Consider the following 24119-nt stretch of genomic DNA (forward strand, 5'->3'; position numbering starts at 1 on the left):
TGTGTCAGGGCTTATATTTATATCCATATTGACTTAATTTTGATGTGTGGTGATAGAGAAAAGTCTAGTTTCATTCTTTTGCAGGTGGCCTTCCAATTTTCCCAGCACCATTTATTCCTTTCTCCACTGTATATGTTTGGTTTTTTTGTCAAAAATTATTTGCCCACATAAATATGGGTTTACTTCTGGACTCTTGATTCTGTTCCATTGGTTCTTGTGTGTTTTTCTGCCAATACCATTCTATTTTGATTACTGTCACTTTGTAGTATAATTTGAAGTCAGGTAGAGTGATGCTTCCAGCTCCATTCTTTTTCTCAGTACGGCTTTGGTAGATTGGGGTCTTTTGTGCTTCCATACGAATCTGATTACTTTGTGTTCTATTTCTTTAAAAAATAGCGATGAAATTATGATGGGGATCACATTAAATCTGTATAATGCTTTAGATAATAAGGTCATTTTAACTATGTTGATTCTTCCAATCCAAAAACACGAAATATCTTACCGTTTCTTTGTATTTTCTTCAATTTATTTTAATAGGGTCTTGTAGTTTTCATTATATAGGTCCTTCACGTGTTTCATTAAATTTATTCCTAGATATTTTATTCTTTTTTTTTTTTTGCAATTGCAAAAGGAATTATTTTTTCCACTTCTTTTTCTGACATTTCTTTATTAGAGTATAGGACCGCTATGGATTTTTGAATGCTGATTTTGTATCCAGAGGCTTTACTGTATTTGCTTATTGTTTCTAGTAGTGTTCTTGTGTAGTCTTTAGGGTTTTCTCTATAGAGAATCATGTTATCCACAAATAGTGACATTTTGCCTTCTTCGTTTCCTATTTGAATGCCTTTTATATCTTTTTCTTGTCTGATTGCACTGGCTAGGACCTCCAATGTTATATTGAATAACAGTGGCAAGAGTAGACAGCCTTGCCTTGCTCCCGATCTAAGAGGGAAGGTTTTTAGTTTTTCACCATTAAGTATAACGTTGTCTGAGGGTTTGTCATATATGGCCTTTATTATGGTAAGGTACTTTCCTTCTATTCCAATGTTGTTAGTGTTTTAACCATAAGTGGATGCTGTATCTTGTTGAAGGCTTTTTCTGCATCTATGGATATGATCATATGATTCTTATTTTTTAATTTATTTATGTGGTGTATCACAGTAATCGATTTGCATATGTTGAACCACCCTTGTGCCCCTTGGATGAAGCCCACTTGATCGTGGTGTTTAATCGTTTTAATATGTTGCTTTATTCGCTTCACTAGTGTCATATTTAGGATTTTTGCATCTGTGTTCATGAGAGATATTGTTGTGTAGTTTTCTTTTTTTGTGTTATCTTTTCCAGGTTTTGGTTTCAGAGTAATATTGGCCTCATAAAATTAGTTGGGAAGTATTGCCTCCTCTTTGATTTTTTGGAAGAATTTGAGAATAGGTATTAAATCTTTGAATGAAAAACTAAAAACCTTCCCTCTTAGAGTTCACTGGTGAAGCCATCTGGTCCTGGACTTTTACTTTTTGGTAAGCTTTTGATGATTGTTTCAATTTCCATATTGGTGATTGTTCTATTTAGATTTTCCAGATCTTCTTGATTCAGTCTAAGAGGTTATATTTTTCTAAGTACTGATCCATTTCTTCTATGTTATTGAATTTGCTATTATATACATTTTCATAGTATTCTTGCATGATCCTTTGTATTTCTCCGATGTCAGTCGTAATTTCCCCTCTTTCGTCCCTGATTTTGTTTGTGTCCATTCTCTTTTTCTTTAGTGAGTCTAGCCAGGGTTTTGTCAATTTTACTAACCTTCTCAAAGAATCAGCTTTTCGTTGCATTTACTTATTATTATTATTATTTTTTAAATATCATTTATTTCTGCTCTAATTTTGATGATTTCTTTCCTTCTGCTGACTTTAGGCTTTGCTTGTTCTTCCTTTTCTAGCTTTTTAAGATGAAGTATATTAGGTTGTTTATTTGGTCTCAGTCTTGTTTATGGAGATATGCTTGTAATGATATGAACTTTCCTCTTATGACCGCTTTTGCCATGTCTCAAAAGTTTTGATATATTGTCCTATCATTATCATTCATTTCTATGTATCTTTTGATCTCTCCTTTTATTTCTTCTCTGATCCAGTTATTCTTCAATAGTATGTTGTTTAATTTCCATGTATTTGTAGTTCTTCCTGCTTTCTTTTTGCAGTTGATCTCTGATTTTAAAGCATGATAATGAGAGAATGTGGTTGGTATGATTTCAACCCTCTTATATTTATTGAGGCTATCTTGTGTCCCAGTAAGTGGTCAAACCTTGAGAATGTTCCTTGTGCACTAGAGAAGAATGTATAAGCAGCTGTTTGGAATGAAAGGCTCTGTAAATGTCAATTATGTCCAGTGGGTCTAATGTGTCATTTAAGGATGTTATTTCCTTATTGATTTTCTGTTTGGATGATCTGTCCATATCCTGGATTATCTGGGTTGGTCTAATTTAATCACATAAATCCTTAAAAGTGGAAGAGGCAAAAGAGAGGGTCATGAAAAGGACTGGGCTCACCTTTGCAGGCTTTGATGAAAACAGAGAACCATGAGCCAAGGGATGCAGGCAACCTCTAGAGGCTGGAAAAGGCAAAGGAGCTGATTCTCCCCTAGGGCCTCCAGAGGGAATAGGGTTCTGCCTTGATTTTATCTAAGACCCATTTCAGACTTCCCACCTCCAGAACTATAAGGTAATACATTTGTATTGCAAATGTATTTAATTTAATTTAATTTAATTTAATTTAATTTATTTTATTTTTTTGATCCATTCTGCAACTTTGTTCCTTTTTAATGGTGAGTTTAGCCCATTTACATTTAGGGTGATTATTGAAATATGAGGTCTTATAGCCATTTTATCTTTTGCTTTCTGATAACTCGATGTTTTCATTGCTTCCTTGTCCTTGTGTTTCAGTCTTCTTTATTTTGATTGGCTATTGTGGGTTTTCCCTCTGGTTCTTGTTTTATGTTAATACTTCATTTCTGAATCTTTAGTGTGTGGTTACCATTAGAAATATGTAAAGGATAGTTACATATATATATACACACACATATATACAGTCATCCATTTTTTTCTGTGCATGCCTTGTCTCCTTGCATCTTTGTGAATTTAGATCTTTGATTCCTCCCTTTATCAGTCATTTTTATCTCCATCTGTCCCTATGTATGCTGAATGTTCATCACTATCTTATTATAATAATTCTCTTATTATTTAAGCTTAATGCCCTATTCTTAGTAAGAGTTGCACTCCTCTGCTTCTCTTTGCCTGATAGTTACTTTACTCCTAATTATGTATATATATTTTTTTGTTTTGTTATTTTGTTTTAGATGAGTTGACCCTTTTCAGTATTTTCTGTAGTGCATGCCTCGTACTGGAGAATTCCCTCAATTTTTGTATGTCTGGAAAGGTCTTAGTTTCTCCTTCATATCTAACTGAGAGCTTAAGTGGATACATTATTCTAGTCTGGTAGTTCCTTAATAGTTTAAATATTTGATTCCATTCCAATCTGGCTTGTAAGGTCTGCACTGAGAAGAACAATGATAATCTAATAGGTTTTCCTTCATAAGTTGCTGTCTTCGTTTCCCTGCTTGCCCTAAGAATTCTTTGATTTTTGATCATTTAAATACATTGTGTCTTGGTGAAGGCATTTTTGAGTTGAGATAACTGGGTGTTCTTCTGACTTCTTGAATTCCGAGTTCCAGCTCATTCCTTAAATTTGGAAAATTCTCGTCCACTATTTGTCTGAAAATGCTTTCTAGTTCCTGCTCCTTTTCTTCACCTTCAATAATGCCCATTAATGTTAGATTTCCTCTTCTGATGATATCAGCTAGTTCTTGAATTTCTTTTTCATTATTTTTCATTCTTCAGTTTCTCCCTTCTTCTGGTTATTTCTAAATTTCTGTCTTCGATATCACTGATCCTTTCCTCCATTTAGTCAACTCTATTTTCCAAGCTTGCTATTTCATTTTTCAACTCTCGTAGTGTGTTTTTTTGTTTGTTTGTTTGTTTTTGTTTTTTATCTCCAGAAGTTCTATTTGGTTCTTTTTGAGCATTTCAATCTCCTTGTTCTGCTCATCTAGTTGTTTTTATTTCCTAAAATTGTTGATTTGAATCTAATTGGGTTTTTCAGAACTACCATCCTGAATTCTGTCATTAAGTCACACATTTTTATGTCTGTAAGCTTATTTTCTGGAGATTTTTGTCTTTCTTTCTGAGATGCCTTGTCGCCTTGGTTGTTCGCAGTGTTTAATGGACTATTTTTCCTCCTGAGCATTAATGGAAATGTATTCTGCTTTTTTCCAGAAAGATTTATTATATTAAGGTATCTCTTTAGCCTGCTGCAAAGAAGTTGCTTTTCCAGTAGGTGGCGTCTAAGCTTCTTGGGTCTCTCTTTATATAAAGCCTAAATAAGTTTTTTATTTTCTCATAGATATTTAATCACACTTGCTACTCTCAGTTTCAGTCCCTGTCAGTGTTAAAAACAATTTTGATAGCATTTGCTCAGATTCCCCTGGGGCTCTGCGATGATTGGTCCTGAAGAGTATGTGGGGAGGGATCCTCTGGGTTGGGAGTTTGGGGCTGTGGCTCAGCCTCCATTTTGCAACCGGGGGTGGGGGTGGGTAAAAATCAACTGTTTTTTCTCTGCATTCCTGTCTACTTCTCTGCTTTCTGCCATGATGACTGGGCCCTGCTGCTGGCAGCTAGAATTTGGGGCACTTCCAGTCAGGATGATCAGGGAAGTCGCCACACTTTCTTCCCTCCCTCTCCTTCTGCAAGAGCTCTGGCAGCTGTGAGAAGTAGCATTTTTATTTCTCTGAGTACACTGCCCGGCACCCGGGGTTCTGACCTGTGGTAGCTCTTATGCGCAGATCCCACGCTCACACGGGCTGGTGTGAAGTTTAGGTGTTTTTTTGTTGAGTTTTAGATGTTCTGCTTATTGTTATTTCAAGGGGAAAGATCTGAGGACGTCTCTCTCTCTGCCATGTTTCCAAAGGATAGAACCGCAACTTTAACAAACTCAGTAGTCCAGTAGCCTTTTTTTTAAAAGTAAATTTCATTGGACTTTCTATAGGTAAAATCATGCTGTCTGAATAAAGAGATTTTTACTTTCTCCCTTCCTGATTTTTGTGCTATTATTATTACACATTTTGCTTTCATAATTTTTATAACCCTGCATTATATTGTTAATTTTTGTTTGAACAGTCGATTCTCTTTTAAAGAACTGTAAATAATAAGAAAAAAATCTTGCATATGCACCCAGATAGTTATCATTTTTGTGGCCTTCATTTTTTGGTGTGGATCAACATTTCCATTTAGTATACTTTTTTCTTGAATACATTTCTTTAATATTTCTTGCAGTGATGAATTCTATGAGTTTGTGTATGTTAGAAAGCACTTTGCTCCATATTTTTTTGAAAGTTATTTTTTCTGGGTATAGAATTCGAGGTTAAGTTTTTTCTTTCAGCATTCTAAAGATATTGCTCTAGTGTCCTCTCACTTGCATTTATTTCCAATGAGAAATCTGCAATCATCTAATCTTGGTTTTTCTCTTGTCTTTTACATTGAGTGAATTTAAGATTTTATCTTTATTGCTGCTTTTGTAGCTTATTCCTTTTTCTTATTTTTGGAGTTCAATGACCTAAATAAGGTTTATAGTTTTAATCAAATTTGGAAAATATTGTCATTTTCCCTTTAAATTTTTTTTTGTCCCACTCCTTCTATGTCCTCTCCTTAGTAGACTCCTATTTTGTGTGTATTAAGATATTTCATGTTTCCCCAGAGCTTACTTATTATTTTTTTATTATTTTTAATTCCATGTACTTTATTTTGCATAGTTTTTATTATTCGGTCTTCAAGTTCACTATTTTTTTCTTCTTTACTGTTTGTTCTTACTTTTATCTCATCTGTGTATTTTTCATCTCAAAAATTATAGGTTTTATTTCTATAATTTCTATTTGGATGACTCAAAATGTATTTTTTATTTACTTTACTTTTGAGCACATGCAATAGCTATAACTTTTAATGTCCTTTTCAGATTATCCTAAAGTTCTTATCAATCTTATCCAGTTTTAGATTGACTAATTTTTTTTCTCGCTCTGCATCAGATTCATCTGCTTCTTTGTAATGCCCAGTAATTTTTTATTGGCAAGACATTGAGGATTTTAACTTTTTTAGGTGCTAAATATTTTTGTTTCTGTATTCTTGAGCATAGTTCCAGGACAGAATAAAGTTACTTGCAAGCAGTTGGAGCCTTTTAGGTCATCCTATTAAGATTTATGAGATGGGACCAGGGCAGTGCCCAGTCTTGGACTACTTATTCCCCATTACCTATAAAGGCTTATTTTGTGTGTTCTGGTCAATGACCAATGAATGATGAGGTTAGGTTGCCCATTCTGGCTGGTGAAAACAGATGCTATCCCTGGCCTTATGTGAGCATCTAACACTGTTACCATCAACCCTTTCAGGTGGTCTGTTCTTTAGCCTCAAGTAAGTTCCTCATACATATGCAATGATTAGTACTCAGGGCTACTCAAGAGAAATTCCCTGCAGATCTCTGAAATTTTCTCTTGGTGTAATTTTCTTCTCTTCCGCCCTGCAAAGTCTAGTTGACTTGCTCTCCTCGACCTCTCATCTCTTTCACTTCAACTCAGGTAATCTATCAAGCTTTACCTGGGTTTTCTCTCCCTGTACCTTGGTTGGAAACTCTATCAAAGAAGCAAACTGGAACAAAACTTTTCTGGTCTTAGCGGTCACTGTTCTTTGTTGCCTGATGTACAATGTCTTACAAACCATTGTTATATATTTCGTCCTGTTTTTAGTTCTTTTAAGAAGGAGGAGAAAATCTGGTCTGTTACGCCTTTATCATTGGAAGTCAACAGTGTTTTTTTAAAGGTAATTTTATCACATTATTATACAAAATAATTTAGCCTGAGTTCTCCTTTCTGGATCACATAGACCTAACAGACCTTTTTCTACTTAATTCACAATAGAATTTACAATGTCATTTTGGAAATGATTTACCCTCTGTGTGATACTTTATTGTGAGATGACATTCTAAATTGTTTTTACGAAGCTTATTTTCAGTTTCAAACTGGGAAGGAAAAGAAAAATCCAATTGATTGCAATCAGGATAACCTTAAATAGAGTGTGTTTGATTTGGGGGACTTTTTCATTTCTTCAGTAGCTCTTCTTTTGTCATTGCTAAATTAAAATAATTAGCCTGCCTTAAAGAGGGCTTCTCCCTAGAGGATGTCTTTATCCTACATCACCAATCTTTGCTAACACAGAAACTGATAACTAAATTGCTAGCTGATCTCTCAAATCATTCCTGGGCAAAAAAACAAATATTATTTTAACAAGTTGTCACTAGAATTAGTCATCTGGAAGAAATTTTTCTCATTTGGAAAAAATGCATTTATAGGAAACCTGTGGGTGGAGAATTTAAATAAGAAGGTGTGAATTTTCAGGAAGCAAGTAATCAAAATGAATTGGTTCTAAGAATAAATAAAGAATAATTTTAAGGTGGGTAAAAACAGATGAAAAAAAGCAGTGTCAACACAGAATAAAGATACATGGTAGGAGTTTGAAATCAGAAAGGATAAAGACAATCTAGTACTTTTAAAAAACAGAATGAATAATGTTTGTGTCTATATTGTCTACACTTCCATAGTTTACATGTGCTTCGTGTCTCCAGATCTTCAGAAAAATTTGATCATGCCTAGAGGTCCTCAGACAATTTTATGAAGCAGGCTATCTTCCAAGAGGAAAAGTCTTAATAAATTGTCACTAGCTGATATAATATAGTACTCTTGACTGGTTCCATTCCCAAGAGGTAATTTATATAAATTGCGAAAAGTAGATGCAATGCAAGTATAAGATAATCATATGTCTTTATTTTACTTAATGCCAAGATAACATTTGTATGCTTGGTCTATGAAATATTTCTTTTACATAATAGAAGAAGTCCACCTCTAAACATCTCCCAATATGTTATATATTACTATTGAACACAATATCCAAAAATCCAGTAGCTAAAAATAAACATTTAATATCTCACGTTTTCTGTGGCAAATGAATTAGGCATGCCTCAGCTGAATGCTTTCACCTCAAGATCTCTCACAAGTCTGCTCTGTACCTTGATTGGGAACTCTCTCAAAGAAGTAAGGTGTCAGCTGGAGCTGTGGTCTCATCTGAAGACTCAAAAGAGAAAATTCACTTTCGACTTCAGTAAAATAATTTTTTAAAAGACTCACTTTCTCATGGGCTTATGAACTGAAAATTTCAGTTCCTCACTGCTTGCTGCCAGAGACCTCCCTTAGTTTCTTGCTTAGTGGCTTCTCCATAGGATAGGTCAGAGCATGGCAGTTGGCTTTTTTCAGAGCAAGAGAGGAAAATCATATAGATAATACATAAGGTGCAGATAATAGGAGGCAGGGATCATTGTGTGCTATCTTAGGGACTGCTAAAAATAGTATGTGGTAATTAATGCTCATCTGTTAATCAAAGTAAATTATTAATTAACTGAGGGCCTGGAAGCAGATAGATATCTTCCCTCATGTAGGTTAAGAAAAACTTCAAGAATCTGTGACATTGTCTAATTGTAATATACAACTAAATGAACTATAAATTCAAAACTACATGTTTAAGATTAGTCCACCTGTGATTAAATAATAATTTTGTTAAAACATTATATATATAACTGTGGTAGTTTTTCTCTTGTATTTTTTTTAGTAGTTTATAATGTGCCAGTAATTTTAATATGCAGGGGATTAAATTTTATGACTCGGTCCACATGGTGGGAATACTCAGCATGCATTTAATAGAAATGTTTTCTATAAAGTGAATTATTTTAACAGAATTTGAAATAGAACTAAATTCAATTGGTAAAACTTACACCCACCCAATCACTACCTCTGTCCCAAAAGAATAAATAGCTTTTGCTGCATATAGTTAAACATTCTTAATATTTTGATTAAAATATCTAGGACAGGTTACCTCAGCTGACGTTTGGGTTATTTAAGTTTTAAATCAAACCAAATATATTCTCATTCAGTTTTCTCTTATTTCTAATTTTGTTTTTGTTAACAATGTCAGCATGCTTAGCTCAGCATCATAACTTCTTATTCTACATACCACTCTCCATATCGCCATTACTAAATTACCAAAGAGTTCTTAAATTACATTACCAAAGAGTTCTTAATTCTACACATGCAGTGCCATTTATACCATCTCATTGGCTCCATTTCCATTGCTACCATACAAATGATATCTTCCTTGAATAATTTTAATAAGCTTTCCTGGACTTCCTGATTAAAAATTTTCTTTCCAATATTTTCTCTTCTTTATTCTTTCAACAGCAATTATTTCAAATAATACAATATAATCAGTCTCTTATTATATATTTATTTCTCAAACTTTTTAGGTTGAAATACGATTCTTTACTAAACCAGTATATATTAAGTTGTAATCTCTTATTTTTTCTTCCTATGGCTGCTTCTTAAACTTAGCTCACTGTATTTATTTGTGTGTCTTAAATTATATAGCTTATTTTCCATTTTTCCCATCTATATTACCGCTGCCTTTTGCACCAACATGTCTAAAACTTTCTCATCCAGCAATAATTCTAGTGGCAATTCATTCATGGAAACTTACCTCAGTGTGCTATCTAGAAGAACTATTTCTTCATCCTAAATTATGTTCATACTTAATATTACATCTTTTGTTTGTATTTTTATCACCTCTATTATTCTATAAGGTAGTAATGTTCACTAACGTTTTTTCCACCAAGTACTTATAAAAGGATCTTACATATAGTAGACTCTCAACAGAAGTGTCAAAGCTAATTGGTTGAATAGATGAACTAATAATGTGAGTATAAGTAATATCCCACCCACATACATATATACATAAATATACACATAAGCATTTATTACATTTTGGGATGTTTCTGCTTGGATACTTCCAGTGACGAGATGGGGCTCATTTAGATCATTTTTCATCTGTTGCTAGACTGCACTAATTGCCTGAATAATTTTTTATTTTAATAATCTGAAATTTGACTTTTAAATCTTAGTAATTAAAACTTATTACAATAGTGGGAACATTTAATTCATAATTTTTATTAAATTATAGCTTGTAATATATTTTACATAAACAAAATTCAAAAATTTTACTGGGAATTTGCAGAATAAACCTACCATCTTATCTGTTTCTCTGTGTCATCTATTAACACTCTTCTCTAAATATTAATCATACATAAAGTTTCTCTAATTATTTTTCTTTAAAAATACTTTGAAATTCCTTTTAGATATGCTAGAGGAAGAGTTAATATCATTAAGCTAAAAAGAGCTGACAAGTAGAGTTTTAAGAAGCATTATTATTCTAAAAATAGAAAAAGAACAGGAAGAGTCATTTAAAATAATTAAATGTTCATTATATGACATAATAGAGGAGTTAGTTAACACTACGGTGGTAATCACATTGCAATATATAAATGTATCAAATCAATATATTGTACACTTACAACTTACACAATGTTATATGCCAATATACTCCAATAAAAAAATTAAATAAGATAATGCATAAAGCACTTAATATCATGTCTTTGTGGAGAGAAAAATATAGTGTTAATTATTATTTTTGTTAATAATATTACAGAAGTATTAATAAATATTTATGATAAGTGTATAAAAATATAGATAAGTGTATATAAAATGTTCAGCCTCTCTGGAAAACAATACTTATTGTTAAAACAACGTGTACATATGTGATTTAGAAGATATTATATAATTTCAGTAGTGCTTATATCTAGGTTATAAAATTCTTGGAAAATTTTTAATTTTTCTATAGTTTTTTATTTTTTCAAGCTTTAAAATGTTGAATATGTTTTTCTATAACTAAAAATGAAGTTTTGATTTTGACTGTTAAATATCTCCTTTGCTTTTTCATTTTACATATCTCAATGTATTATTAGCCTAAATGTTTCTGATACTTTTCTCTCAGATCCACATAATCCTGTTGTTTTTATCTTTTGATATTACTTTTGCTCATCTTCTATACAAGCTTATTCCATACCTGATCTACACCAGACATTTACATTAATTTATTTGACTGTATTTCTTCTTACTTTCAGTTAAAAATTACTCAAGATTATTTTTTAGAAGGAAAGTATTGGATCATTAATTCTCAACTATCTCTGCTCTTAAGCATCCTTACACCCTTTGATGATTATCTGCATCAATACCAATGGCTCACCATGACAATACTCTAAACTAAGGGTAATATAGTCTGTGTATATAATATATAGTCTGTGTATATAGCCTATCTTTGTGTGTGTATGTTTATATGAATGATTTTTTTAAAATCTTAAAAAGCAATCCTGATAAACTTCCCTTCAACCCCTCATTGAGATTGTACCTTAAGAACTCCCATCCATCTGAGACATTTAATTTTCCAGGTCTTGGTTGTGGAACACTATGTGAAGTGATGGAAATAGTCTTGGACTTGTTATCAGATGACCGAGGTCAAAGGCCTTGCTCTGTCATTTACAAGTCTTGTGATCCAAGCAGTCACTTAGCTTTTTTTGCACCCATTCCTTGATTTTAAAATAGAGATAAAATATCTCATAAAAGGGGTTGCCAAAATGAAGTGAGTTAATATCAGAAAGCTCTTTTAGGATAAAAGGTTATATAATCAAAGGCATGCTTATTTTATCATTTTCTTTTAACGTTGAAGTATTCTTATTTAACATTTAAGACCTCTTCTTTGGTGTGCTCTCTCAGCCCTTTCATTATTCGGAAATCCAAAGTTAAATGTTCATTTTCAGGCCTTTTCACATTAACAGTTAGTTTCAATTGGTCAGGCCACTTTGAGAGTACTGTAGGCAAAAGCGTCCCTAGAAAGTGTGACAAGCATGATTTTAAAGATCATTACATACCTCCATAAATCTGTTACACTGTCCTAAACATAAGGAAATTATTGAAATAACAGATATGTGACAGTAGAGACAGAAAAAGAATACAGAAAGCACAAAGTAATAGTAACATTAATATTAAATGCAGTCGATAAAAAATAAGTCAAAGGACAAACAGGTTATTTAATATAAACATAAACAATCATAATTATTATTTTTAACTTAATACATAACAGGACACTCAATAGCTAAAATCCCTCAATGATGACTTCCATTGCATGTAGAATCAAGTTTCAACTTCTGAATTTTTTCTTTAAAATTAGGAGCGCACAGTGGATTCAGCAGCAGTGAGTAGTTAGTTGTTGTTAGTGTCAGTTGCTCCAAGCAGTGGCCTCGGTGACTGGAAAGAGGACTGGAAAACCGGTCATGGTGGTTACTATGGTGGCATGTTCACCCCTAAGGTATTTGCCTAAACTGGAACTTATGCTGTAGCCTTATCTTTGTGGATTTTTCTAAAAATCTAAAGTATCTTTGGAAACATGGCGGAGTGAGAGATGTCCCCAGATCTCTCTCCTTGAAACAACAATAAGCTGAACATCTAAAATTCAACAAAAACCACACAAACTGCACACAGCATGTCTGAGTGTGGATCTGTGCATAAGAACTACCACAAGTTAGAACTCTGGGTGTTGGACTGGGAGAAACAAAGAAGCTGCCTCTCATAGCCAGAGCTTCCTGTAGGAGAAGGGGGAGGGGAGAAGGAGTGGCAAGTTTCCTGAACATCCCTGTCTAGGAAAGCTGTGAGCTGTGTGTGGCCTGTGGCAGGATCCAGTCATCAGGGCAGAAGGCAGGGAAGAGGATCAGTAGAAAAACAACAGTTGATTTTTACTGGCTGCGGTCGCAAAAACGAGGCTGAGCTGCAGCCCCAACCCCCAACACAGAGGGCCCATCTCCCCATACCCTCCGAAACTGATACCACGGAACACCAGGGGATTCTGAGCAAATGCTACTGAAACTGTTGCTAACACTGACAAGGACTGAAACTGAGCGTAGCGAGTGTGATTAAATATCTATCAGAAAATAAAAAGCATTTTTAAGACTTTGTATAAAGCAGAGATATAAGAGTTTTAGATGGCACCTACTGGAAACCAAAAGAAAAGCACATTCTTTGCAGCGGGCTAAAGAGATACCTTTATATAATAAATCTTCTTTCTGAGAAAAAGCAGATACATTTCCATTAATGCCCAGGAGGAAAAATGGTCCATTAAACACCATGAACAAGCAAGGTGACAAGGCATCTCAGAAAGAATGACAAAAATCTCCAGAAAATAAGGTTACAGACAAAGAAATATATGACTTAATGACAGAGAATTGAGGATAGTACTTCTGAAAAAACAGTGAGTTCTGATATAAGTCATATCAACAATTTCAGGAATTGAAAAAACATCTAGATGAGCAGAGCAAGGACGTTGAAACCCTCAAAAAGAACCTAATAGAACTTCTGGAGATGAAGAACACACTGCAAGAGTTGAAAAGTGACATAGCAAGCTTGGAAAATAGAGTTGACTAAATGGAGGAAAGGATCAGTGATATCGAAGACAGAAATCTAGAAATAAATCAGAAGGAAGAAGAGAGAAACTGAAGAATGAAAAATAATGAAAGAGAAATACAAGAACTAGCTGATACCATCAGGAGAGGAAACATAAGAATAACGGGCATTATCAAAGGTGAGGAAAAGGAGCAGGGACTAGAAAGCATTTTCAGACAAATAGTGGACGAGAATTTCTGAAATCTAAGGAATGAGCAGGAGCTTGGAATTCAAGAAGTCAGCAGAATACCCAATTATCTCAACCAAAAAAGCCTTCACCAATACACATTGTGTTAAAGTTATCAAAAATCAACGACAAACACAGAATTCTTCAGGCAGCCAAGGAGAAGAAAATGATAACTTATAAAGGAAAGCCCATTAGATTATTCTCATACTTCTTAGCACAAACCTTACAGCCAGAAATGAATGGAATCAAATATTTAAACTATTAAGTGAAAGGAACTACCAGCCTAGAATAATGTATCTAGCTAAGCTCTCCTTTAGATATGAAGGAGAAATTAAGAACTTTCCAGACATACAAAAATTGAGGGAATTCTCCACTGTGAGGCCTGCTCTACAGGAAATACCGAAAGTGGTCAGCTCACCTGAACCAAAATGACAAAATAATATATATACATAATTAGGAATAAAGTGACTGTCAGGCAAATAGAAGCAAAGGAGTGCAACCCTTACTAAGAAGAGGGCATTAAGCTTAAATAAATAGAAGAGAATTATAATAAGATAGTAATGAATGTTCAGCATACATAGAGACAAATTGAGATAACAATGACTGAAAAGGGGAGGATTCAAAGATGTAAATTCGCAAAGGGGAATGGAGATAAGGAACGTGCAGAAGAAAATGGATGACTGTATATATAATTATCCTTTTCATATTCGTAATGGTAACCACACACTAAAGATTCAGAAATGAAGTATATAACATAAAACAAGAAGAACCAGAGGGAAAACCCACAATAGCTAACCGAAATAAAGAAGACTGAAACACAAGGACAAAGAAGCAAGGGGAACACCGAGCTACCAGAAAGCAAAAGATAAAATGGCTGTAAGAAGACCTCATATTTCAATAATCACCCATAATGTAAAAGGGCAAAACTCGCCAATGAAAAGGCACAGAGTTGCAGAATATATCAAAAAACAAACCCCAGCAATACGCTGCCTCTAAGAGTCACATCTCAGCTCCAATGACAAATATAGAAACAAAGTGAAGGGGTAGAAAATAATATTTTGAGGAAATGGCATTCAGAGAAAAGCAAGAGTGGCAGTACTAATATTGGATGAACTAGACTTCAAAATAAAAAAGTAAAGAAGGATACTAAGAGACACTTCATAATGATAAAGGGAATCATGTACCAAGAGGACATAACACTTATTAATATCTATGCTCCCAATCAAGGAGCCCCAATATATATATATAAAACAATTACTAGCAGAACTACAGAGAGAAACAGACAAAAACACTATCATTGTAGGGAACCTAAATACCCCACTATCGGATATGGACAGATCATCCAAACGGAAAATAAGGAAATAACATCAATAAGGAAATAACATTCTTAAATGACACATTAGACCAAGTGGACATAATTGACATTTACAGAGCCTTCCATTTCAAAACAGTTGTTTATACATTCTTCTCTAGTGCACATGGAACATTCTCAAGAATCAACACATAATGGGAAACAGAGATAGCCTCAACAAATATGAAAAGGTTGAAATCATATCAGTTATATTCTCTAATTATAATGCCTTGAAACTAGAGATCAACTGCAGAAAGAAAGCAGGAAGAATCACAAATACATGGAGATTAAACAGCATGCCACTGAAGAAGAACTGGGTCAGGGAAGAAATAAAAAGAGAGATCAAGAGATACATAAAAATGAATGATAAGTGAAAGAGCAGTACAACATATCAAAACTGTTGGGACACGGCAAAAGCAGTCATAAGGGGAAAGTTCATATCATTACAGGCCTACCTCTAAAAACAAGACTGAGACTGAATAAACAACATAACGCTTCATCTTAAAAAACTAGGAAAGGAAGAACAAATAAAGCCTAAAGTCAGTAGAAGGAAAGAAATCATCAAAATTAGAGCAGAAATAAATGAAATTGAAAACAAAAGAACGATAGAAGAAATAAATGCACCAAAGAGCTGGTTCTTTGAGAAGGTTAATAAAATTGACAAACCCCTGCCTAGACTCACTATGGAAAAAAGAGAAAGGGCACAAATAAACAAAATAAAGAATGAAAGAGGGGAAATTACGACTGACATCGCAGAAATACAAAAGATCTGCAAGAATACTATGAAAACTATATAACGCCAAATTTAACAACCTAGAAGAAATGGACCAGTACTTAGAATAATACAACCTTCTTAGACTGAATCAAGAAGAACTGGAAAATCTAAATAGATTAACCAGCAGTATGGAAATTGAAATAATCATCAAAAACCTACCAAAAATCAAAAGTCCAGGACCACATGGCTTCACTAGTGAGCTCTACCAAACATTCAAAGAAGATTTAATACCTATTCTCTTCAAACTCTTCCAAAAAATTGAAGAGGAAGCAATATTGCTTAACTCATTTTATGAGGCCGATATTACTCTGAAACCAAAATCCAGTAAGAATAACAGAAAAAAAGAAAACTAAACAACAATATCTCTCATGAACACAGATGCAAAAATCCTATATAAGATACTGGCAAAGCGAATGAAGCAACATATAAAGATTAAACACCACAATTGAGTGGGCTTCATCCCAATGGCACAGCGATGGTTCGACATATGCATAGCAATTAATGTGATACACTGCATAAATAAATTAAAAAATAAGAATCATATGATCATACCCATAGATTCAGAAAAAGCCTTCGACAAGATATAGCATCCATTTATGGTCAAATATTTACCAAAATCTGTATAGAAGGAAAGTACCTTACCATAATAAATATATGACAAATCCTCAGCCAACTTTATACTTAATGGCGAATAACAAATATTGGAGAGGATGCGGAGAAAAAGGAATCCTCATACACTGCTGGTTGGACTGCAAATTGGTACAGCCATTATGGAAAACAGTATGGAGGTTGTTCAAAAGACTAAAAATTGATCTACCATATGATTCAGCAATCCCTATACTGTGATTATCCCAAAGATTTGAAAACCCATACCAGAAAAGATATTTGCAAACTGACATTCATAGCTACGTTATTCACAGTGGCCAGGACATAGAAACAATCGAAATGTCCTATGATAGATGATTGGCTAAAGAAGCTGCAGTACATATATACAATGAAATATTACTCAGCCATAAGAAGAGATGAAATACTGCCATTTGCAACAACATGGATGGACCTTGAGATAATCATGCTAAGCGAAATAAGCCAGACAGAAAAAGTTGAAAATCACATATCACTTATATGTAGGATAGAAACCTAAAAGCAACAAATGAACAGGACAAACAAACAGAGACTCATGGACATGGACTATAGACTAGTGGTTACCAGAATTTATAGGTAGAGGAGGAGTGAGTAGGTAGACAGGATATAGAGGGTCAAATATAAGGAGGTAGAGGGAGGGTGAATTGGGTAAAGGGAATCGAAGTATATGATAGCTGAAGGAAACTGGACTTTGGGTGGTAAACACACAATAGAATATACAAATGTCAAATTATAATGTGCACCTGAAAATTATAAAATTATATTAATCAATTTACCCCAATAAACTTAATTTAAATAAATAAGTAAATAAATAGCATTGCTGCTAAATCTTGGCAAACATTTTCTTGAGGTAAATTATTAGATGAGGGAGAATGGGTTAGAGGAAATTAATATCATTCCAGTAGAGATATGAATGAAAATTCCTATTTTCTATCTATATTTTTACCGATATTTAGTTGGGATCTTTGGGATTTTAGATACTTTTTAAATTTATTTTATTGTATATTTTATTTTTTTAAATATTTTATTTTATTATTTATTATCTATTTTTAAATTAATTAATTAATTAATTTTATGGTGACATTGGTTAATGAAATCCAGTAAGTTTCAACTGTACACTTTAACAGTAAACATACATATATTTACATTGTGTGTTCACTTCCCATATTTTGATTTCTTTCCATCACCACATATTTGACCCCCTTAACCCCATCTACCTTTCCCCACTCTCCTCCCCACTACCCGCTGATAACCACTAGTCTATAGTCCATATCCATGAGTCTCTGTTTGTTTGTCCCGTTCATTTATTGCTTTTAGGTTTATATCCCACATATAAATGATAGCATGTGGTTTTCAACTTTTTCTGTCTGGTTTATTTCACTTAGCATGATTATCTCGAGGTCCATCAATGTTGTTGCAAATGGCAGTATTTCATCTCTTCTTATGGCTGAGTAATATTCCATTGTATATATGTAGCACAGCGTCTTTAGCCAATCATCTATTGTAGGACACTTCCTTTGCTTTCATGGAGATACTTTTTAAAAAAATTTGCTTTTTGTTCTTTTCAGTATAGCTTATTAGTAAAAGAAATAGCTTATCAATTTTCAAATCCAATTAGATAATGGAAATGAAATTAATTAATAAAACTTAAAATAGTATTTATTTGGTAGACAATATTCATGTGTATATAGACATATATATATTTATATATATATCTGTAAATTATATGCACACATCTTTAGCAATTAATTTTAAAATTATCTAGTGATTTCTCCATTCATTTTTTTATTTGTTTTCTCTTTCTCGTTTTAAGTAACAGAACTGTATGAGAATTGCAAAAATTTCCCAATTAGGAGTTCTAGAAATTGAATTTTGATGTTATACTAATCATGGGTAACTGTAGGAAGTTTTTTTATCCCTAATTATTAAGGGATTTTGTTTAATCAACAGAATCAATAGAATTTAAATTTGAGTAATTTTATAATAGGAGCAGAGTTTTCAGGAAGAGCGATAACATTAAATGTACTTTGTTCAGGTCCTATGTTGCTTAGTGTATATGTGTAAAGAGCTTCACACTGACCTAGCTATACTCTACTGTTAATAAGTATGCCTGGGAACCCAAGTGAAGCTAATATATTTTATGTTTATTAGTTTTTATTTTTAAACAAATAGCTAATCAGAAGAAATTCAGATATGAGACTTAAGGAAAACATATGGACATAGCAAAGCAGAACTAAATAATATACACTAGCATGTAAAAAATGCTCAAGATGTTAAAAATAATTAAATGTGACTAATCTTAAGGATATGACTTTTAACTTAAAGTTTGAGTCTAAGAATATTTTCTAATTTATTTTAAGAATGACTGAACCATGTTTCAAAAATATCCCAAACTCTTTATAAGTAAGCACCTAATTTTAATATGGTTTCTAATTCATTGAATAATTAAGAGAAAATACTGATGTAACAAACCAAAAAGCCTGTATTATTCTTAGTTATAATTTCCTATCATGTTTATGTGTATAATTTAAATGCAGTAGGTGAGAAAATACAACCATTATAAATGTAATTGTTATTTGACCTCCCATAATGATTGTAATACTTCAGTTTTACTCTTAAAATAGCCATTTATGGAAGATGAAGTGAATGGTTCTCACAGCATGAAATATTTCTAAAGATATGGAATTTGAAGAGAAAATCCAATTTTGTTTCCATTTTTTATCTCTTTTTTTCTTGCTCCAGAATTACTTAATATGTTAAAGTCTCAACTTCACCAACTTTTTTTGTAAAGCCAACAAAATTCTTCACTATTGTATTTAAAAGTCTAACAATATCCCAAATTGATATATTATTAGTTCAGTATAGAGCATCATTCTGTGTGCCATGTTCAACATTCCTAATTTCAATTTATTTCCTCACCTCAGGGTAACCTCAGATCTTAGATTAATGTCATATGATAACAGAATGCAATTCTGCATGACATATTTTCAGTTGCCGAAGAGTTGCCAAAGCCGATGCTTTGGTAAATGCCTTTTAAGTAGAATAAATCTCATGCAATAAAACAAATGGCCTAGTACACTTTGCAACTATAATGAACACTGTGCAGGGGCAAAAAATGTCAACAAAATTTTCTATAGACAATGAATATATGCCGGGAGTTGTGTTTTCCTCTGTACTCAAAACATCAAAATCATTATAATGGGTTCCCACTGAAGCCACCTTTCTTGGAGTTGCCAGGGATGCAGGTGCAAATGATGTACAGGTGCAAACAATTGATCCAATTCTTCTATATTAACATTGTGAGGATATTGGGGCCTCTAAGTAAATAGAAGGCAGATTCTACTTTTAAGGATTAAAAAATGCCTTAATCTACACCATTAGAGCATTTTTATATTTAGAGTTAATTATGACAGGGAAACCAATATTTATTAAATCTGAAATTTGTTCACCAAAATTAAATTAGAAATCACTAAAATACTAATTTTCTATTGCAAAACAATTCAAAGTGTTTTTATAATTGCATGTTTAAAGTGATATTCTAATGACCAAGAAAGCCTTAAAAATATTTCACTCAGATTTCATCATAGTCATGGCTGTACTCTCTGGAATTCCGGGTTTCTATTTTGTTTTTAAGAAGATATACGGTCGTTTTCCTTCAAATAGCACAAACAATAGTAATCCAAAGTAAAAATGAGAAGTCTTTTTTAATTCCTAATGACACATTTTTCGTGTTGGTGCTATGTGCCTGATTCAAGTTTGCATTAGTTGGACTTATGCTGGACAAGGCAGATGTATAGCATTTGTGTTTGATTTTATATATTGCTTTATTTCTGGAAGGAATTTTGAATGCCTTTTTCTTCCATTAAATATTATCATGATAACACTATTAAGTTTCATCTTGGATTTTTGAGAATAAGCTTCTATAAATTGTTTACTAGCATTCAAAAATGCATTATAAGTTGTTACATAAATCACAGTTATTAAAGATATTTAATACACAAAATTACATTCTAAAGCTTTAGTATATGTGTGTATATATGTAATATATATTATATATATTTAACTTATTTAATGAGTAGCTATTCATATTTAATGAACACATTACTTGCCTGACACTATTCTAAGTGTGATTTGTTACCTCATCGACTGTGCACAGTGGCTGTGAGGTAACTGCCATTATTATCATCACCTCAGTTCTCTAGATGAGAATACTGAGATATAAAAGGGTTAGTCATTTTGCTAAGGTCACAAAGCTAGGCAGTTGCAGAGCCAGAATTAGAATACGGGGCATCTGCCTTCAAAGTCTGTTCATTTAATGACTCTTATTAGGCCTTATTATAAATTTTGTGATAGCACATGATTATGGAGGCATCTATAACTGATCTATAAACACTGGTCTTTTAATTGACTTCTTCATATAAATGGTTATTTTTCTCCCTTCCATTTTAATATGCTTCCAACATTATCACAATATTCTTTTTTATTTTAGTGCACTTCACAAAAGCCTACAAATTTCAGATTAGTCAGATTAGTATTTGTTCTGTTTTCTTTTTTACAAGAACCCCTGAAAGAGTTCAGTGGAAATTATCAATGATCCGGTAACCTTCCCTTCCTTTCTAACTTAAACTAAATATACTGAGGGAATATGAGTTTCAAGGGAGAACATAGAATAGGTGTGTGATTAGGGAATAACTTGGTGGAATATTAAAAACTCATGACCAATTTAAAAGAGAACCCTATGTTTCATATTTTTAATAATCCAGAATCCATTACTCCACTCCTTTCATTGGTCTAAGCCACCATTCTCTTTCAGTTGGATTATTGCAGTTTCCTCCTAACAGTCCCCCGTTCCTCCATTTTTGCCCTCCATAGTTATCTATTCTCCACATAACAACTGAGTGATTTAAAAAAATCAGTTTATATCACCGTTCTGCCTAAAATTCTTCTGTGGATCCCTCCTTCACTCAGATTAAAACTAGGAGATTTTCAGTGGAATACGTGGCCCTACAAAAACTCTTCCTGTACTTCTTGTGTGAGAGGAACTTTTGCAATATCCTTAATCCCCACTACCAGCTCTCTTGCTCTTTTAGCTCCAGGCACTCTGGCCTCCTTGTGGTGTGGTTCAGTGAACAAAGAAAATACAAAACAATCTTCTACCTCTTTTTTCTCCAGATATTTTTCCAGGTAGCTCCATCAGTTCTTTTGGTTATTTGTGCAGATGTCACCTAACTAGAGAGGTTTTGACTATGTATTCATATAAAATAGCAAAATCTACTATCATACTCATTGCTCTCCTCTTTCCTTTCATTCATTCTGCCTATCTGACTTAGCATATTGTTTGTGTATTTTTGTTTATTGTCTGTCCCCTCCCTAGAATGTAATCCACTCATCACTATGGGAAGCTCTTGCCAATTCTAGGCACTGGTGCATCTATTATTGGAGTCCAAAACAGTAGCTAGCGCCTATTGGGCACTCAATAAATATTGGATTAATACATGGATTAATGAAAGAAAAAGAATAGAATAGGAAAGGAATAGAAAATGGGAGGTAGAAAAATATTGCAGATAAATAACTATCAACAAATATTCTCTAGGATTTGTTTGGTATCAGTGAAAGAATGAGGAGATGTCAATATTTACACTCTCTTTTCTCTATAATTCCAGAATTGTAAACTAAGTTTGAAAATTCTGATTCATTGTTTAATTTTGTATTTCCACCTGTTTATAAATCACTTATCTTTTTTGGTTTCTTTGTTAACTTATTATCTGTTTTGTGGTCAGATTTACCAATATTATATTTATAATACAATGTTACAACCTATATTCTATTCCATTCTTTGCATTTGACCTAGCCAAAGGAGAAAGCAATAAGATGCCCTTTATCAAACACAACTTTTCCTATTTGTAACTGGTGTTTCTCTCCTTTGCTGCTATTCTTCATGCCCACCGACTCTGTTTTGGGATTTTCTCCCAGGTCTTTCTCACAAACTCTTCAATCAGTGACTAGAGCATTTATACCTTAATGTGAATTTTTTCTTATTAATTTTTCTTTTCTCTCAGACATGATTTTATGTTAAGACTTATTTGGTGTATTCATCTCAAGTACTGTTCAAAAAATTTCTCTGAACTCTACAAATATTTAGATATATCCACATCATGTATATCATAGGTCCTAGAAGAGTGACGCACACACGTGCTTAAAACATAGTATCTCTCATACTAGAATCTGCATCTCTTGAGAGCAAGAACTTCTCTCATTTACTTTTAAATCACACATTCTGTGGAATTCAAATACATTAAACATTTAATAAATATTTTTTAATATATATGAATGAATTAAATAAAATTTCTAGTAAAATGACAGTAGAAAAAAAAAGCCATAGATTTGTTTAGTTGCTATTTTATATCTATTTTTATTTTCTTGTTGTTTCTTTGCCTTTATGAAAGTTTATAGTTTGTTTATGTAGACCAAGGTGAACTTTCTGCTCTTGTTGCACAGTTAGGACATTTTCTTGTTGACATAGAATATATCCAAATGTATATATATATAGTTCATTTTTGGCATATTTATGTGATACAGTGAGGATAATATTTTTGTTCAAGTTTACAGTCCATTATGCATAAAAAAATAAAATGGAGAAAATGCCTTGTCCTATACTATTGAATGTTTTAAAGCAAATGACCTCTCTTGTAATGAATTGTGGAAAATATGTCAACTTCTTTTGGCAATAATTCTGGTAGATAAGATTCTGTATTGCTGATATGAGACTGCTCTGACTTGTATCCATAGACCACATATCTGATTAAAATTATCATTAAAATTTTGTAGATTCTGTTACATTCTTTAAAAGAATTAGAGTTTTGATTATTTTATTACATTATTTAGCATCAAGCCAAAAAAAAAAAAAAAGGAATCCAATCCATGTTCATTAGATAACAGGTTAAAAGTTACAGCTGAGAGAAATAATTTTCAAAGAAATAAAACACGCATTAGAACAGAGTAAACATTTTTTAAAAAATATGTGTCATTATTAGAATATATTTTCAAATTGCAGAATGGTTTGCTAGAGTAAAAAAACATAATATTTAAAGTTACCAGCCTCTACTGTTTTTAAACATTTGACTTGATTATGGATGTACCTGTTACTGACTTCTAATCCCTGGCTATAGTGGAATGATTATTTTGAAGAAGAAAAATAAGAGAGTGAGATATAAATAAGAAAAAGTCTGAATGTTGATTTGGAACTCCTCAGAAGCTAAATAAGAAGACATTTTAGGCTTGTCTGGTTGATCTCTCCTATCCGGACACATTGAAGGACTTCCTTCCCAATCTACTTGTAGTTTGGTGGGCTGCGTGACTTATTGTGGTCCATTGACATGAGTGGAAACAATGACTGTCACCTTATGACTGGGGCTGTGTTAAATCCTTCGGCTATCCTCTAGCTTTCTCTTTTTCTCTTGCAGTGTTCTGATGAAGAAATCACAATATGAAAACTAAGCAGATCTCTCAAGACACCACTTAGTAAAAGATTGTTCTGGAAAGTTATTGAACCTCATCAGATTTTGCATTAATAGGACACAGCTTTTGTTTTATTAAGCTGGTTATTATTTAAGAATAATTTATAATTTCTTCATTACCTAGTA

This window comes from Pteropus alecto, unplaced genomic scaffold, assembly GCF_000325575.1.
Source record: "Pteropus alecto unplaced genomic scaffold, ASM32557v1 scaffold57, whole genome shotgun sequence".
NCBI classification, from domain to species: Eukaryota; Metazoa; Chordata; class Mammalia; order Chiroptera; family Pteropodidae; genus Pteropus; species Pteropus alecto.